Source organism: Mustelus asterias, unplaced genomic scaffold (genome assembly GCF_964213995.1).
Source record: "Mustelus asterias unplaced genomic scaffold, sMusAst1.hap1.1 HAP1_SCAFFOLD_1276, whole genome shotgun sequence".
Lineage (NCBI taxonomy): Eukaryota > Metazoa > Chordata > Chondrichthyes > Carcharhiniformes > Triakidae > Mustelus > Mustelus asterias.
This window is the reverse complement of record NW_027591221.1, coordinates 1-14,605: the sequence shown is the minus strand read 5'-3', so window position 1 is coordinate 14,605 and position 14,605 is coordinate 1. Positions and strand designations below refer to the sequence as shown.

At 51.5% G+C, this 14,605-nt stretch overlaps 1 protein-coding gene across 1 annotated transcript in view; it reads right to left on the bottom strand.

The window, feature by feature from the left end:
* Positions 1-11,855, bottom strand: part of sh3bp4a (SH3-domain binding protein 4a) — a 79,789-nt gene extending 67,934 nt beyond the window's left edge. Inside the window, exon 1 of the mRNA XM_078206103.1 lies at positions 11,566-11,855. The gene's annotated coding sequence lies outside the window, so the exon portion shown is untranslated. The remainder of the gene's footprint in view (positions 1-11,565) is intronic.
* Positions 11,856-14,605: the final 2,750 nt, after the last annotated feature.

Sequence of the window (14,605 nt, the reverse complement as noted above, 5' to 3'; positions counted from 1 at the left end):
CCTGCCCATCATATTCACATCCAGAATAATCTAGACTGAAAAAGCACTGGTGACTTCTTTCCCTATCCCAGGAAGCAACTTGTAGCTCTCTGCAGACCTAGAATTAAACTTGAAAAACTTGAAAATCATGCCCAGAACTAATTCCACGCTGAACAAACTTAGAGATTTCACATGAATTCCTTGACAAAATCCAACTGGAGAGTAAACTGGGGAATAAGGATAGAAGGCAGTTAGATTGGAGGGAGTTATGAGGAAATTTCAAGTTGCTTATTTCCTCTTAATAAAAAGCTATGTTCCTGGTACTGCCCGGGTAGTGTAGAAATTCCTGTGTTACATGGGACCATCATGAGTGGAGGAGTTGGGACATTATGTTACAGTTGTAGAAGTCATTGGTGAGGCCACACTTGAAGTGTGAGGTACAGTTTTGATTATTCTGTTATAGGAAAGACATTGGTAAACTGTAAAGAGTGCAAAGAAGATTTACAAGCATGCTGCCAGGACGCGGGGCGGCACAGCGGTTAGCACTGCTGTCTCACAGCGCCAGGAACCCAGGTTCGATCACCGGGTCACTGTCTGTGTGGAGTCTGCACATTCCCCCCATGTCTGCATGGGTTTCCTCCAGGTGCTCCGGTTTCCTCCCACAGTCCAAAACATGTGCTGGTTAGGTGCATTGGCTGTGCTAAATTCTCGCTCAGTGTACCCAAACAGGCACTGGAGTGTGGCGACTAGGGGATTTTCACAATAACTTCATTGCAGTGTTATTGTAAGCCTACTTGTGACTAATAAACAAACTTTAGTGGACCTGAGTTATAGGGAGCGGTTGGCCAGGCTAGGACTTTATTCCCTGGAACATAGAGGAATGAGGGGTGACCTTATTGAGGTGTATAAAATCATGAGGGGCATCGATAGGATGAACGCACACAGTCCTTTTCCCAGGGAAGGGGAATTGAAAACTAGAGGACATAGGGTTAAGGTGAGGGGGGAAAAATTTAAAAGGGATCTGAGGGACAACTTCTTCACGCAGAGGGTGGTGCAGATATGGAATGAGCTGCCAGAGAAAGTGGTTGAGGCGGGTTCAATAGCAACATTTAAAAAGCATTTGGATAAGGACATGGATGGGAAAGGATTAGAGGGATATTGGGCCAAACACGGGCAATTGGGACTAGCTGGGAGGGCACCATGGACCAGTTGGGCCGAATGGCTACATTGCTCTATGACTCTGTCAATTCCAACCTGCTCTACACAGAACCAGATCTTTCACAATTCCCACAGACTTTTTCTAGACAAGTGTCTCGACAGGGCGTGAGGTGCTGCCTATATAAGTGCAAAACACCTGAGTGTATATTTCAGTAAGAGGCAAAGAAATAGACTAGCTTAGATCAGCCATGATAGTATCAAGTGATGGGGCAGGCTTGAGGGGCCTGGTGGATTACTCCTGCTTCTATCCCTAATAAACTCAGGTTTATGTACATTTCTGCATTCAGCATCATATCTGCTGTGATACTTCTAAATATGTCACAAAGATACAAATTTCAACGTCCATTCGGAACCAAAATATGAAATAGTGAAAAGTTATGAACAATTGGGGGTAGGTTAATGTTCTGGAGACATGGGTTCAAATCCCAGAACAGCAACTGGTAGAATTTAAATTCAATTAATAAAAATCTAGAACTGAAAACGAGTCCAAGGATGTGCAGGTTAGGGTGCATTGGTCACGCTAAATTCTCCCTCAATGTACCCGAACAGGCGCCGGCGTGTGGCCACTAGAGAATTTCACAGTAACTTCACTGCAGTGTTAATGTAAGCCTACTTGTGACTAATAAATAAACTTTAACTTTACTTTTAGTCTCTGGAATGGTGACCATGAAACCATTGTCGATTGTCAGAAAAACCCATCTGGTTCACTCATGTCCTTTAGGGAAGGAAATCTGCCGTCCTTAGCCGGTCTAACCCACGTGACTCCAGACCCACAGCAATGTGGTTGATTCTTAACTGCCCTCTGTAATGGCCGAATGAGCCACTCAGTTCAAGGCCAATTAGGGATGGACAACAAATTCTGGCCTTGCCAGCGATGCCCACATTTTTATTATTCATTTGTGGGATACGGGCTGGGCAGCATTTATTGCCCATCCCTAGTTGCCCATGAAAGAATACAGATAATATATTAAAATGTCACAGACAGGAACAGAAAATAATCAGAAAAACTAATGGAATGCTGGTGCTTATATCGACAGGACGAGGGAACAAAGCTTCAGCTACACAAAGCCCTGGTTAGACCACACCTAGAGTTACCATCAGCAATTCTGGGCACCATACTGTTGTGTCTTTATAGTGATGTAAAGGCACCAATCACTCCTAAGGGATTGCATAAACATCATGTGGGTACATTTATTTAAACTAGGTACCTGGGAACAGATCCACATGGATAGAAACCTTGAGAACATCAGCAGCAGAACTGTGTTTTATGCACATGATGTGGAGATGCCGGCGTTGGACTGGGGTGAACACAGTAAGAAGTCTCACAACACCAGGTTAAAGTCCAACAGGCTTATTTGGTAGCAAATACCATAAGCTTTCGGAGCGCTGCTCCTTCGTCAGACTGGGACACACACACACACACACTGGGACACACACACACACACACACACACTGGGACACACACACACACACACTGGGACACACACACACACACACTGGGACACACAAACACACACACTGGGACACACACACACACACACACACACTGGGACACACACACACACACACACACACTGGGACACACACACACACACACTGGGACACACACACACACACACTGGGACACACACACACACACACTGGGACACACACACACACACTGGGACACACACACACACACTGGGACACACACACACACACACACACTGGGACACACACACACACACACACACTGGGACACACACACACACACACACACTGGGACACACACACACACACACACACTGGGACACACACACACACACACACACTGGGACACACACACACACACACACACTGGGACACACACACACACACACACACTGGGACACACACACACACACACACACTGGGACACACACACACACACACACACTGGGACACACACACACACACACTGGGACACACACACACACACACTGGGACACACACACACACACACTGGGACACACACACACACACTGGGACACACACACACACTGGGACACACACACACACTGGGACACACACACACACACTGGGACACACACACACACTGGGACACACACACACACTGGGACACACACACACACTGGGACACACACACACACTGGGACACACACACACACTGGGACACACACACACACTGGGACACACACACACACTGGGACACACACACACACTGGGACACACACACACACTGGGACACACACACACACTGGGACACACACACACACTGGGACACACACACACACTGGGACACACACACACACTGGGACACACACACACACTGGGACACACACACACACTGGGACACACACACACACTGGGACACACACACACACTGGGACACACACACACACTGGGACACACACACACACTGGGACACACACACACACTGGGACACACACACACACTGGGACACACACACACACTGGGACACACACACACACTGGGACACACACACACACTGGGACACACACACACACTGGGACACACACACACACTGGGACACACACACACACTGGGACACACACACACACTGGGACACACACACACACTGGGACACACACACACACTGGGACACACACACACACTGGGACACACACACACACTGGGACACACACACACACTGGGACACACACACACACTGGGACACACACACACACTGGGACACACACACACACTGGGACACACACACACACTGGGACACACACACACACTGGGACACACACACACACTGGGACACACACACACACTGGGACACACACACACTGGGACACACACACACTGGGACACACACACACTGGGACACACACACACTGGGACACACACACACTGGGACACACACACACTGGGACACACACACACTGGGACACACACACACTGGGACACACACACACTGGGACACACACACACTGGGACACACACACACACACACACACTGGGACACACACACACACACACACTGGGACACACACACACATACACACACACACTGGGACACACACACACATACACACACACACTGGGACACACACACACACACACACACACTGGGACACACACACACACACACACACACTGGGACACACACACACACACTGGGACACACACACTGGGACACACACTGGGACACACACACACACACACACACACTGGGACACACACACACACACACTGGGACACACACACACACTGGGACACACACACACACACTGGGACACACACACACACACTGGGACACACACACACACACTGGGACACACACACACACACTGGGACACACACACACACACTGGGACACACACACACACACACACACACACTGGGACACACACACACACACACACACTGGGACACACACACACACACACACACTGGGACACACACACACACTGGGACACACACACACACACACTGGGACACACACACACACACACTGGGACACACACACACACACACTGGGACACACACACACACACACTGGGACACACACACACACACACTGGGACACACACACACACACTGGGACACACACACACACACACACACTGGGACACACACACACACACACACACTGGGACACACACACACACACACACACACTGGGACACACACACACACACACACACTGGGACACACACACACACACACACTGGGACACACACACACTGGGACACACACACACACTGGGACACACACACACACACACACACACACACACACTGGGACACACACACACTGGGACACACACACACTTGGACACACACACACACACACACTGGGACACACACACACACACACACTTGGACACACACACACACACACACTGGGACACACACACACACACACTGGGACACACACCACACTGGGACACACACACACACTGGACACACACACACACACTGGGACACACACACACACACACACTGGGACACACACACACACACACACTGGACACACACACACACGGACACACACACACACTGGGACCACACACACACTGGGACACACACACACACACTGGGACACACACACAACACACACACTGGGACACACACACACACACTGGGACACACACACACACACACACTGGCACACACACACACACCACACTGGGGACCACACACACACACGGGACACACACACACACGGGGGACCACACACACACAACGGGACACACACACACGGGACACACACAGGACACACACACAGGGACACACACACAGGGAACACACGACCCGACACACACACAGGGACACACACACAGGGACACACACACAGGACCCACAGGGACACACACACAGGGACACACACACACAGGGACACACACACAGGGACACACACACAGGGACACACACACAGGGACACACACACAGGGACAACACACACACACACACACTGGGACACACACACACTGGGACACACACACACACACACACTGGGACACACACACACACACACACTGGGACACACACACACACACACTGGGACACACACACACACACTGGGACACACACACACACACTGGGACACACACTGGGACACACACACACACACTGGGACACACACACACACACTGGGACACACACACACACACTGGGACACACACACACACACACACTGGGACACACACACACACACTGGGACACACACACTGGGACACACACTGGGACACACACACACACACACACACTGGGACACACACACACACACACTGGGACACACACACACACTGGGACACACACACACACACTGGGACACACACACACACACTGGGACACACACACACACACTGGGACACACACACACACACTGGGACACACACACACACACACACTGGGACACACACACACACACACACACACTGGGACACACACACACACACACACACACTGGGACACACACACACACACACACACTGGGACACACACACACACTGGGACACACACACACACACACTGGGACACACACACACACACACTGGGACACACACACACACACACTGGGACACACACACACACACACTGGGACACACACACACACACACACACACACACTGGGAGACACACACACACACACACACTGGGACACACACACACACACACACACACTGGGACACACACACACACACACACACTGGGACACACACACACACACACACTGGGACACACACACACTGGACACACACACACACCCACTGGGACACACACACACTGCACACACACACACTGGGACACACACACACACACACACTGGCACACACACACACACACACACTGGGACACACACACACACCACTGGGACACACACACAAACTGGACACACACACACACACTGGGACACACACAACACACACTGGGACACACACACAACACTGGGACACACACACACACACTGGGACACACACACACACACTGGGACACACACACACACACTGGGACACACACACACACACTGGGACACACACACACACACACACACACTGGGACACACACACACACACTGGGACACACACACACACTGGGACACACACACACACACACACTGGGACACACACACACACACACACTGGGACACACACACACACACACTGGGACACACACACACACACACTGGGACACACACACACACACACGGGGACACACACACACACGGGGACACACACACACACGGACACACACACAGGGACACACACACAGGGACACACACAGGGACACACACAGGGACACACACACAGGGACACACACACAGGGACACACACACAGGGACACACACACAGGGACACACACACAGGGACACACACACAGGGACACACACACAGGGACACACACACAGGGACACACACACAGGGACACACACACAGGGACACACACACAGGGACACACACACAGGGACACACACACAGGGACACACACACAGGGACACACACACGGACACACACACAGGGACACACACACAGGGACACACACACACACACTGGGACACACACACACACACACACTGGGACACACACACACACACACACTGGGACACACACACACTGGGACACACACACACACACACACTGGGACACACACACACACACACACTGGGACACACACACACACACACTGGGACACACACACACACACTGGGACACACACACACACACTGGGACACACACACACACACACACACACTGGGACACACACACACACACTGGGACACACACACACACTGGGACACACACACACACACATACACTGGGACACACATATACACTGGGACACACACATACACTGGGACACACACATACACTGGGACACACACATACACTGGGACACACACATACACTGGGACACACACACTCACACTTCCAATGTCATAATATTGAAAACTAACACCTTGTTTCGATCACGAAGATGAATTAAGTGCCATTATCGACCTATTGAAAACTAACACCTTGTTTCGATCACGAAGATGAATTAAGTGCCATTATCGACCTGAAACATTAATTCTCTCTGCTGATGTCACTTCACCTGCTGAGTATTTCCAGCATTCTCTCTTTTTATTTCAGACTTCCGGCATCTGCTGTATTTTGATTTCATATCACGAAGACCCTCAGTGTATGCAATGGAAAATACTCATTCTGGGCCACAGCTTGAACCCAGTACCATTTGGGGTAGATCCCAGGGTTCTGCTCCCAGCTACACTGCAGGATACGGATTTCGGAAAATCAGACCGTGCAGTTCATGAGAAATTCCAGCCATTGGCAAAACGGGGCAGGGTAGAAGCAAAGGGACCGCTTGGACAAGTCTAATCCAGCCTCACCTATAATGTAGCATGTACAGGAATGAGATAGAGAATCTGGTGAACTGGTGCGGCAACAATAATCTCTCCCTCAATGTCAACAAAACAAAGGAGATGGTCATCGACTTCAGGAAGCGTAAAGGAGAACATACCCCTGTCTACATCAATGGGAATGAAGTAGAAAGGGTCGAGAGCTTCAAGTTTTTAGGTGTCCAGATCACCAACAACCTGTCCTGGTCACCCCATGCCAATACTATAGTTAAGAAAGCCCCACCAACACCTCTACTTTCTCAGAAGACAAAGGAAATTTGACATGTCAGCTACGGCTCTCACCAACTTTCACAGATGCACCGTAGAAAGCATTCTTTCTGGTTGTATCACAGCTTGGTATGGCTCCTGCTCTGCCCAAGACTGCAAGGAACTACAAAAGGTCGTGAATGTAGCCCAATCCATCACGCAAACCAGCCTCCCATCTATTGAGTCATAGAGGTTTACAGCATGGAAACAGGCCTTTCGGCCCAACTTGTCCATGCCGCTCTTTCTTTTTTAAAACCCCTAAGGTAATCCCAAATGCCCGCATTTGGCCCATATCCCTCTATACCCATCTTACCCATATAACTATCCAAATGCTTTTTAAAAGACAAAATTGTACCCGCCTCTACTACTACCTCTGGCAGCTTGTTCCAGACACTCACCACCCTGTGTATGAAAAAATTGCCCCTCTGGACACTTTTGTATCTCTCCCCTCTCACCTTAAACCTATGCCCTCTAGTTTTAGACTCCCCTACCTTTGGGAAAGGATATTGACTACCTAGCTGATCTGTGCCCCTCATTATTTTATAGACCTCTATAAGATCACCCCTCAGCTTCCTATGCTCCAGAGAAAAACGTCCCAGTCTATCCAGCCTCTCCTTATAACTCAATCCATCAAGTCCCAGGATCATCCTAGTAATTTATTTCTGCACTCTTTCTCGTTTAATAATATCCTTTCTATAATAGGGTGACCAGAATTGCACACAGTATTCCAAGTGTGGCCTTACCAATGTCTTGTACAATTTCAACAAGACGTTCCAACTCCTGTATTCAATGTTCTGACCGATGAAACCAAGCATGCCGAATGCCTTCTTCACCACTCTGTCCACCTGTGACTCCACTTTCAAGGAGCTATGAACATGTACCCTGAGGTCTCTTTGTTCTGTAACTCACCCCAATGCCCTACCATTAACTGAGTAAGTCCTGCCCTGGTTCAATCTACCAAAATGCATCACCTCGCATTTGTCTAAATTAAACTCCATCTGCCATTCGTCAGCCCACTGGCCCAATTGATCAAGATCCTGCTGCAATTGGAGATAACTTTCTTCACTGTCCACTATGTCACCAAGCTTGGTGTCATCTGCAAACTTACTAACCATGCCTCCTATATTCTCATCCAAATCATTAACATAAATGACAAATAATTGACTCTGCCGGGGCATCGGGAAGTGCAGACAAAGCAGCCAGCATAATTAAGGACCCCACGCATCCCAGACATTCTCTCTTCCACCTTCTTCCTTCGGGAAAAAGTCTGAGGTCACGTACCAACCGACTCAAAAACAGCTTCTTCCCTGCTGCTGTCAAGACTTTTGAATGGACCTACCTCGCATTAAGTTGATCTTTCTCTATTCACTAGCTATGACTGTAACACTACATTCTGGACTCTCTCCTTTCCTTCTCTATGAACCGTATGCTTTGTCTGTATAGTGCGCAAGAAACAATACTTTTCACTATGTTAATACAGGTGACAATAATAAATCAGATCAAATGTAGTGACACTGCCTGGTTGGGTGTTTTTCCAATAGGGCAACATGGTGGCACGGCACTGCTCACAGCACCTAACACTTTTTAGGGGTGGCACGGTGCCAGGGACTTGGGTTTGATTCCCGGCTTGGGTCACTGTCTGTGCGGAGTCTGCACTCTCCCATGTCTGCATGGGTTTCCTCCGGATGCTCCGGTTTCCTCCCACAGTCGGAAAGACGTGATTAGGTGCATTGGCCAGGTTAAATTCTCCCTCAGTGTATCCGAACAGGCGCCGGAGTGTGGCGACTGGGGGGATTTTTACAGTAACTTCATTGCAGTGTTGATGTAAGCCGACTTGTGACACTAATAAACAAACTCAAACTTAATAAACTCTTCCTCCCCACCCCCCTCACTCCCACACACACTAACCTACTTGCAGGTTGCGATCACAAAGGGTTAACGAAACGTACACAAGAGAGACAGGAGTAGGTATTACCTCAGACAATCAGAACTGAGGGAAAGTGCATTGGTAACACAGACAGCGCAATGCATGCCTATAAATCTAGAAACAGCTGGGTTAAATTAAGTTCAGTCATTAAAATACGACACCAGGTAAGATCTCTCTTTTAAACACAGTCTATGCTGCCGTCAATCTCTGGGACTATCTGCTAACTGCCATGAAGCAACAGTGAGACAGCACCATACATAAACGCATTTCCGTATGGATGGCCAGCACATTCCAACTGCATCTGTTAACCAGGAGAGAGGATTTAATGCAACAAACTCAGAAACATATTTATACTCAATTCCAGGACTGTAAAATAAATTGTAAACCCCTTTAAACATTGCTTTTTAGCCATGAGTCACCAAAATTGTAACTCTGTACAATTTAGCACAATTGGAACAACGCCGAATTTGATACCCAATGCAGCCTTGGTAACACACTCTACATTCAGAACACAAACTAACATTGGTTAGAATTTTGCCACATTTAATAAATTATTAGCTTTACCGAATATGAAACAGAAAGACAAATATTAATTACTGGGAGAGGGGATGGTGTAGGCATTGGGGGGGGGGGGGGGGGCGGTTTAGGAACATATTAACAATCTATAATCGCAGGAAAACAAACACACAGCACCATGTTTCGCGTCGAATTAACACAGGATGGGAGACAGGGGAATTTTAACTCACTCAAAACCCACTCACTCGCACAAAGTTAAAATCAGGTCCAGAGAGAGTGAGCCACAGTTTGTTGCTGGCTCTTTGAGCCACACTCAGTGCACAAAGACAGTAGCAGCCTCAGGAAAGTAGGAGCAGACTTCAGTACACACTCACCATCTGAGACCAATACAAGCAATGGCCAATTCCTCCTTGAATGAGTCCCTCATTCTCCCCTCCCTCACTTCAACCCTCTCTGCCCACCCCTCTCCTCATTCCAACCCTCACCTTCTCTCCCTCATCCTCTTCGCTCTTTTAACCCCCACCCTCACCTGACCCCTCTCCCCTCATTCCCACCCTTTCTTTACACTCACTCTGCCCTTTTCCCCCTTCTTTGCACCCTCACTCCTCTCCCTTCTCTGGCCCACTCACTCTGCCCAACTGCCTCTCCCCTAATCCACTCACTCACTCACTCCCACCTCCTTCCACCCTCTTACTCCCCCCTCCCTCCATTCTCTCTCTACACATTCTCCGTTTCTCTCTCTATCTCACTGTCTCTCTCTGTCTTTCTGTGTCTCTCACTCACACAGGGTGAAGGGGTGAAAGCTGAGACTCTACCTGGATTCGCGGTGCCATTTTCCGGGAGTTTGTTGCTGGAGGATGTTGAGGATCGCCAGCAGCGGGACACACGATGTTGCAGAGAGTGAGAGACAATGTTCCCCTGGCTGCGTTACAGTGTATCCGCGGCGCTGAGAGAGTTACAGTGTATCCGCACACACTGACTGTGTATCCACCCCTCCCTCACACTCACTCTGTATCCACCCCTCCCTCACACTCACTCTGTATCCACCCCTCCCTCACACTCACTCTGTATCCACCGCCCGCCTCAGCCGCCCCGCCGCGCGCTCCCGCCACACACAATGGAGAGGCGCCGTGCGCGGTCCCGAGGCGCGCTCAGGATTCCCAGGACTGGGTCTCGTTGAGGGAGGTGGGGGGAGTTGAGTGGGAGAGTGAATTGAGGGGGGAATTGAGGGGGGAGGTGGGATTGGGGGAATTGAGGGGGGAATAGGGGGAGGAATTCAGAGGAGAGGGTATTGAGGGGGAGGACGGTATTGGGGGAATTGAGGGAGGAGGGGGGAATTGAGGGAGGAGGGGGGAATTGAGGGAGGAGGGGGGAATTGAGGGAGGAGGGGGGAATTGAGGGAGGAGGGGGGAATTGAGGGAGGAGGGGGGAATTGAATTGAGGGGGGAGGGGGGAATTGAGGGGGGAGGGGGGAATTGAGGGGGGAGGGAGGAGGGGGGAATTGAGGGAGGAGGGGGGAATTGAATTGAGGGGGGAGGGGGGAATTGAGGGAGGAGGGGGGAATTGAGGGGGAGGAGGATAGTGGGGGAATTGAGGGGGAAGTGAGGGGAGGAGGGTATTGGGGGGAATTGAGGGAGGAGGGGGGATTCGAGAGGGTGGAGGGTATTGGGGGAATTGAGCGGGAAGGGGCAATTGAGGGGTGAGGGGGTAATTGAGGGGGAGGAGGGTATTGAGGGAGGAATTGGGGGAGGGGGAATTCAGGGGGAGAGGGTATTGAGGGGGGAATTGAGGGGGGCAGGGGGGAATTGAGGGGGGTCAGGGGGAATTGAGGGGGTAGGGGGGAATTGAGGGGGCAGGGGGAATTGAGGGGGGTCAGGCGGAATTGAGAGGGTAGGGGGAATTGAGGGGGAGGAGGGTATTGGGGGAATTGAGGGGGAGGGTGAATTGAGGGGGGGAATTGAGGGGGAGGTGGGATTGGGGGAATTGAGGGGGGGTATAGGGGGAGGGGGGTATTGGGAGAATTGAGGGGGAGGGGGAATTGAGTGGGGAGGAGGGTATTTGGGGGAATTGAGGGAAGAGGGGGAATTGAGGGGGGAGCAGGGTATTGGACTTGAGGGAGGAGGGGGGAATTGAGGAGGGAGGAGGGTATTGGGGGAATTGAGGAGGGAGGAGGGTATTGGGGGAATTGAGGGGGAGGAGGGTATTGGGGGGAATTGAGGGAGGAATTGGGGGAGGGGGAATTGAGAGTGGGAATTCAAGGGACAATTCAGGGGGGGAGGGTATTGAGGGGGTAGGGGAGAATTGAGGGGAGTAGGGGGAACTGAGGGGGGAATTGGTGGGAATTGAGGGAGGAGGGGGAATTGAGGGGGAGGAGGGTATTGGGGGGAATTGAGGGAGGAGGGGGAATTGAGGGGGAGGAGGGTAATGGGGGGAATTGAGGGGGAGGAGGGAATTGAGGGAAGAATTGGGGTAGGAGTGATTGAGGGGGGAATTGGGGGAGGGGGAATTCAGGGGGAGAGGGTATTGAGGGTTGTAGGGGGGAATTGAGTGGGGCAGGGAGGAATTGAAGGGGGTTGGGGAATTGAGGAGGGAGGAGGGTATTGGGGGAATTGAGGGGGAGTGGGTATTGAGGGGAGGAGGGTATTGGGGGGAGGAGGGTATTGGGGGAGGGGGAATTGAGAGGGGGAATTCAGGGGAGAGGGTATTGAGGGGGTAGGGGGAACTGGGGAGGGAATTGGGGGGAATTGAGGGAGGAGGGGGGAATTGAGGGGGAGGAGGGTATTGGAGGGAATTGAGGAGGAGGGGGGAATTGAGGGGGGAGTAGGGTATTGGGGAATTGAGGGAGGATGGGGGAATTGAGGAGGAGGGGGGAATTGAGGGAGGAGGGGGGAATTGAGGGAGGAGGAGGGTATTGGGGGAATTGGAGGAGAGTGATTGAGGGGGGAATTGGGGGAGGGGGAATTGAGGGGGAATTCAAGGGGAGAGGGTATTGAGGGGGGTAGGGGGAATTGAGGGGTGTTGGGGAATTGAGGGGGGAGGGGGGTATTGGGGAGATTTGAGGGAGGAGGAGGGAATTGAGGGGGGGATGGGTATTGGTGGAATTGAGGGGGAGGGGGAATTGAGGGGGGAGGGAGGAGGTGGGATTGGGGGAATTGAAGGGGGAATTGGGGGAGGGGGAGTTGAGGGGTGAGTTCAGGGGGAGAGGGTATTGAGGGGGGGTAGGGGAATTGAAGGGGGCAGGTGGGAATTGAGGGGGTTGGGGAATTGAGGGGAGTATTGGGGGGATTTGAGGGAGGAGGAGGGAATTGAGGGGAGGAGGGTATTGGGGGAATTGAGGGGGAGGGGGGAATTGGGGGGAGGTGGGATTGGGGGAATTGAGAGGGGAATAGGGGGAGGGGGGATTGAGTGGGGAATTGGGGGAATAGGGGGAGGGGGATTGAGTGGGGAATTGGGGGAGGGGGAATTGAGGGGGAATTCAGAGGGAGTGGGTATTGAGGGGGGGGTAGGGGGAATTGGTGGTTTAGGGGGGAATTGAGGGGATGGGGGAATTCAGGGGGCGGGGGAATTCAGGGGAGGGGGTTATTGGGGGCATTGAGGGGGGAGGAGGGAATTGAGGGCGAGGAGGGTTTTGGGGGAATTGAGGGAGGGAATTGGGGGAGGGGGGAATTAGAGGGGGGAGGGGGTAATTGAGTGGGGAGGAGGGTATTGGGGGAATTGAGGGAGGAATTGGGGGAGGGGGAATTAGAGGGGGGAGGGGGTAATTGAGTGGGGAGGAGGGTATTGGGGGAATTGAGGGAGGAATTGGGGGGAGGAGCGAGGGGGAATTCAGGGGAGATGCTATTGAGGGGGGTATGG